We start from the raw sequence: 5,713 nt of genomic DNA, 5'->3' as shown, positions 1-5,713 counted from the left end.
ATTCTATCCAGTTAAGATTTTGAGCATCGTAACTATGAAGTTCAACAATAAAATTTTTAAAAAAAATTTGTTAGCACAAATCACATCAAAAGTAACACCATATTTATTTTGTGTAAATCTACATTTACATCTAACCAAGCACAATGAGAGTTCTGATTAGATTAGAAGACATGTGGGATCCGTAGTTGAGATTTTTTCCTCCAATACGGCATTTGTTTGGCTAAATTTGTAGTTTAGTCTAGAGTCGAAACTATTAATCCGTCACATGAGAAAATGAATTTGCTCACACACTTTTGGAGTGTGCGAACAATATATAATTTTTGATAATTTTGTTGAATAAAAATATACAAATTTTGATTGATACAATACAGTGGGCCATATATTCAACAAATATATATTGGCCCTATCTAAAAATATAAATTTCACTATTCTTCACCAATCAAAAAATATGAGGACTCTTCATATGAAATGATAGACTTCCATCCTAATTATCTTCTCACCACCATCTAAATCATTTTAAAATGTTATTTGTAATCTCATCCAACAATTCTGTGATACTTTACAAAAAATATGTATCTCTTAATCCTTTTTCTCAAGCAAGCATGGCCTAAATGGTACCCACTATTTACTCGAAGAAGAAGTTGAAATCACAATTTCGTTAATGTTGTATTTAAATTATAAGTTTGTGTAGGAACTTTAAAAAAATGATAAAAGTGAGAGAAATATAAATGAAATATCATTTATCTTTTCAAATTTATATACAAATTCATTATCCAAACAGTGTAATTCAGAAAACAATTCAGCATATCTGGAGCTAATAACAAGGCTTGTGGTTATTAGTAGTGGGGTTTTGTTAATGTATCCCACATCATTTAACTAGGAAAGAGAGAGAGCATAGGTTGATTACTAGTGCATGGGTATCCAATCTGAAACAGATCAAGTTTGCAGTTAGGGATGAGCACTGCAGCATTGTTAGTAGGCAGTTGATTGTGGCCACTTTGGCATTGGTTGTTATGGTTGTCGTGTTGGTTCCTCACCACATGGACAGTGATGGGGAATGATAAAGTATTCACTTCTATGCTAATTTAATTAGGATTGAGCTGTTATACTGTGATATTTTTGTACTTCCTTCTCCTTTTCATTGATAATTAAAGAATATTGGGTTATGAAGATTGGATATTTTTTCAATATTGTAATTGTTATCAATAAAGTTTTGACATTTCTTAATTCTTGAGAAATAAATCAACACCCTTTAAGAGAAACAGATTGTCACCTGCAGTGAGGACCATGGCGAAATGGGTAGAGTGCTAGTCTTCACAATTATTGACTTTCCTAAGACACTTGTTAATAACTTGTTTTTTATGCAGAAAAAAAAATGGCTTCATCTTCTATTGATAATACGAACTTAAGATTAAAGCCAAGGTTTTGTAATTGTGGAAGAATAGCTTCCGTGCGTATTGTACGAACCAATGCGAATGGAAATGAAGGACGTGTCTATTTTGTTTGCCACCTGTTATATAAACGAATCTGTTACTTTTTACAAATTTCATTTGTCCTTTATTGATTAACTGATTCTTGTCCATTGTAGACTTCGAACGACCACTGCAATTACTTCAGGTGGTTCGCAGATGATGACGACGACGACGATGACATTACCTCATCAATCCGTGCCAATGCTGGACCTCGGACAGATTCAAGAACATAAGAAATTAATGATCTAAGGACAAGGCTTGGTGAGCATGATAGAAGGCTTCAAAGGATTGAGAAGATCTTGAAGGCAATGACTTATGTCATTGTATTTTGTGTATTTTTGTACTTTATCATGTAAATGACTCAATTCTTAGGTTTTGGAACATGCTATGAATGTAATTTACTTTTCTACTTGTTTTGTAATTTTTTTTTGGTGCTTAAAAATCTGAAGGTTTGCAAAAACAAGTGTGTAACAGGTTTGTTTGAGATGAAATGTTGAATGAACAGTTTGTGAAATCTGTTGAATTATTTTGGTTGCTTAACAATGTATATTATATGTGATGGTTTGAAAATGCTGAATGTTGTATAACAAGTTTCTGAAATGTTGAATAATGTTGAATGTTGAAATGTTGAAATGTTGAATGTTGTATAACAGGTTGCTGTATTATATGAAATGTTCAATGTTGTATAACAGGTTTCTGAAATTCAAGTTGTTCATTGAAGTACCTTTCTCACAAAATTGAAGGTGTAAATAGTCCTTCAATAATAACAGCAACCTCATGGCTTACAGCCTTCCTGACCCTTCACCATATGAACAGTACTGTCTTCCCCAATGTCCAATTCTCCCCAACTGAAGACCTTCACAAGCAGCCAACAATAAAACATTCCCTTCATACACACCTACCATACTAAGTCCTACATTTCATCAACTCTATTTCAGCAAATTTTCAGCAAAAAATTCAGCAACATTTTAACTCCATTTCAGCAAATTTTCACCAACAATTTCAGCAACATTTCATCAACTCTATTTCAACAACATTTGAGCATTATTCAAGCAAAAAATCTGCAACAGTTTAACTCTATTTCAGCAAAATTTCAACTCTATTTCAGCAACATTTTCAGCAAAAAATTCAGCAACATTTTAACTCCATTTCAGCAAATTTGAGGCAACAATTTCAGCAACATTTCATCAACTCCATTTCAGCAACAGTTTCATGAAAGGTTTTCAATATTACATATCCAACAAAAAATTCACAAAAATTCCCAAAACAAAATAACGCTAAGATGTTGACGTGTGATCCATATGCCCGTGCCCACGCCCACGACCACGACCATATAGTACCTACAAAAAAAATAAATAATATTACATCAAAGGAACCATAAAATAAATTGGAACTTTAAATGAATGAATGACAAAATAAAAGAGGAAAGGTGAAAAATAAATTACTTCACTACATGCGGGACTATTTGAGGCTTGTGAGTGATAACTACTTGCATTGTTAAGCAATGCTTGATAGGTTCCATGGACAAAATACATCGATGGCATGGAAAAATGCATATTGTGATGAAGAAAACTTGGCTGCAACAATAACAAACACATATCAATTTAAAATGATAATAGTCACCTACAAATCTCTACTAAAACTTCTTATTAAACTAACTTACATCATACGCGGGATACATAAATTGAGACGAAGAAGCTCTAACTTCAGGAACACTCGGCGAGAATGGAGGAAGTTGAGGAGCACTTGAAAATAAAGGAGCCGACTGAGGAAATAAGGGAGGTGCTTCAGGAGCACTTGCCGAAAATAAGGGAGGAGTTTGTGGAGTAACAGACATGGAAGTTTGAAAAGCATTATGTGAACTTGTTTTATTTTTCTTTGCCAACGCAAGCTCCAAACCACCTTTTATCCGCCTTCGTCCCTTGCTAGTGCACTCTCTTTTCTTGAGTCCTTTTGCTTGAACTACATTTTTATCCGCTACACCATCCACTTCAAAGCTTTCGGGGGGGCTTTCTTCTTGAATAGTATCTGAACAAGGCATATTGAATTTTGCGCTTAACATGGTTTCAATGTCTGCAATTAATTCATCCGCTTTCTCGACGGTCAAATTATATGTTTCCTCACTTTTAGAAGCTCTACACGCTACTGATCAGAATATTGCCATCAATGACCTATAACGTGAAGTTTGGTGCAATCTTACATCAACCTAAATATCATGCCCACACCTATCTTTCACATTTTCAGATTTTGCTTTTTTAGTCCATCTCTTCAGAATATATTGTGAAGGAATCTCTTTGAATTTGAGTCTTTCTCTAAGGATCTTCAAGCAATGACTACACAAAATGCCCTTCATTTCAAACTTCCTATAACTGCAAGTGACTGAATCATCACACTCCTGCTTCACCTTCCTCACCTTTATACCATCACTATCAAGAACCGTATAAACAGTACTCTCACCATCATTTTCAATTTCTTCAATGTTTACTTCAAGAGACTTGACATACTCATCCTGAAATTCTTCAAAAATTTTATTTGTGTAAACATCTGCAGCTTGCTCCATAATCTTCACTTTAATATTCACCCTTGGCAACTTTTGGCATAGAGCATATTCGGCTTGTAACTCTTTGTACCTCTTCTCAGACAGAACTCGATCGAAATGCATGAAAAATTGCATTAAGTTATGATCAGACTGAATGAAATCCTTCAAGAAAGCATTAAAGAATTCACTAAGTTGGGTGCTGCTCATGCCTGCACCTCATGCATTTCTAACATATGGCCAACACCATTTTTCCTTCACCCCAAATGTTAACTTCAACCAATGATTATCTCTTACTTCATACTTGTCAAGCATTTCCTTCCATTTTAACATAAACTCTTCCTCATCCTCAATGTTGTACATAAACGTGGATAAAACACTCTTCATCCCCTTATCCTTCACCGCCTTATCCTTGAAGATAGAATTTGCATGCCTTAATGTATTTTGCATCAAATGCCAAGTGCAAAGGCAGTGGGTTGTGTTAGGCATGACAATAGGTATTGCCTTAGCCATTGTAGCATCCTGATCCGAAAAAATTGTTTTTGGAGCCTTACTTGACATTGCCTCCAAGAATCTTCTAAAAAGCCATACAAAAGAATCGGCAGTCTCATCATACATCAAAGCTGCACCAAATATCACAGTTTTCCTATGACGGTTAAATCCAACAAAAGACGCAAATGGTCTATGTGCACTATTTAACTTGTAAGTAGTGTCGAAAGTCACAACATCACCAAATTGCCCATAATCCATGATCATCTGAGCATCGGCCCAAAATATGTTTGTAATCTGCTCCTCGTTATCTAATTGGACTGAGTAAAAAAAAGATGGATTCTCCAATGATTTGTCACGAAAATATTGCAAAATGCTACCTGCCTCCCCATATGCTAAACTGTTTTGCCTCTTCGTTCTCAAATAATTTTTTTGGTCCAGTTTTGTGAACCCAAGTGACTCCCTTCCACCTACTTCATTACCCATGAGCTCAAATGCAACATTAAGACGGATTCCAGATTTTTTAGCTAAATCTATTTCGGTTGCCTGTGATGCAGATATCTTCCTTTGGGATGGTAACATATGCGTACATTCTGTTGGTATAAAGAAATGATTATGTTGTTCAACAAAATCACTAACAAAAATTTTTTGCATATTCCTCTCCCACTTAATGACAAGTCGGGCTTGACAACCAGTCCTCACTTCCTGCCTAGGATTTTTTGTTAATGGATCTCGCTTGTCGACAACCCGAAATCCCTCCTTATTACAAACAAATTGCCTTGAAGTGATTTGCCCCTCTTTGCTCTTGTTTACATAACCCCTTCTAATACTAAAGCCCAACCTTCCTCCATAAGTATTATAGAAATCATATGCTTCTTGTTCTGTATCAAACGTCATGCGAACTCTAGGCTTCCAATCACACTCACCCCCGTCATTCTCATGATTGTTAGGTTCCATATGAATGTGCCAAGTCACTTAAAAAATTAAGAAGTGCTCAAAATTCGCATAAAAACTGTAAATTATGTTTGCAAAATAATACAAACTGAATAAGATAATCAACGAATAAAAGAAATTAGATAATCAAGGCAAACAAAAAAAATAGAAATTAACAAAAACCAAATGCCAAGTGCAATATGCTATCTTTGTGGTTAGAGTTCCAGTAATAAACTTCATTTCAGGAGGGTCAAACTTTATCAATAAAGTAGGATAGAAGAGA

At 34.8% G+C, this 5,713-nt stretch overlaps 1 pseudogene; it reads right to left on the bottom strand.

Annotated features, from left to right (window-relative positions):
- Positions 1-4,227: 4,227 nt before the first annotated feature.
- Positions 4,228-5,454, bottom strand: LOC145795996 (protein FAR1-RELATED SEQUENCE 5 pseudogene; annotated as a pseudogene).
- Between the last annotated feature and the right edge of the window lie 259 nt (positions 5,455-5,713).

This window comes from Camellia sinensis, chromosome 7, assembly GCF_055761805.1.
Source record: "Camellia sinensis isolate YWXY chromosome 7, ASM5576180v1, whole genome shotgun sequence".
Taxonomy (NCBI): Eukaryota; Viridiplantae; Streptophyta; class Magnoliopsida; order Ericales; family Theaceae; genus Camellia; species Camellia sinensis.
This window is presented reverse-complemented; position numbering and strand designations above follow the sequence as displayed.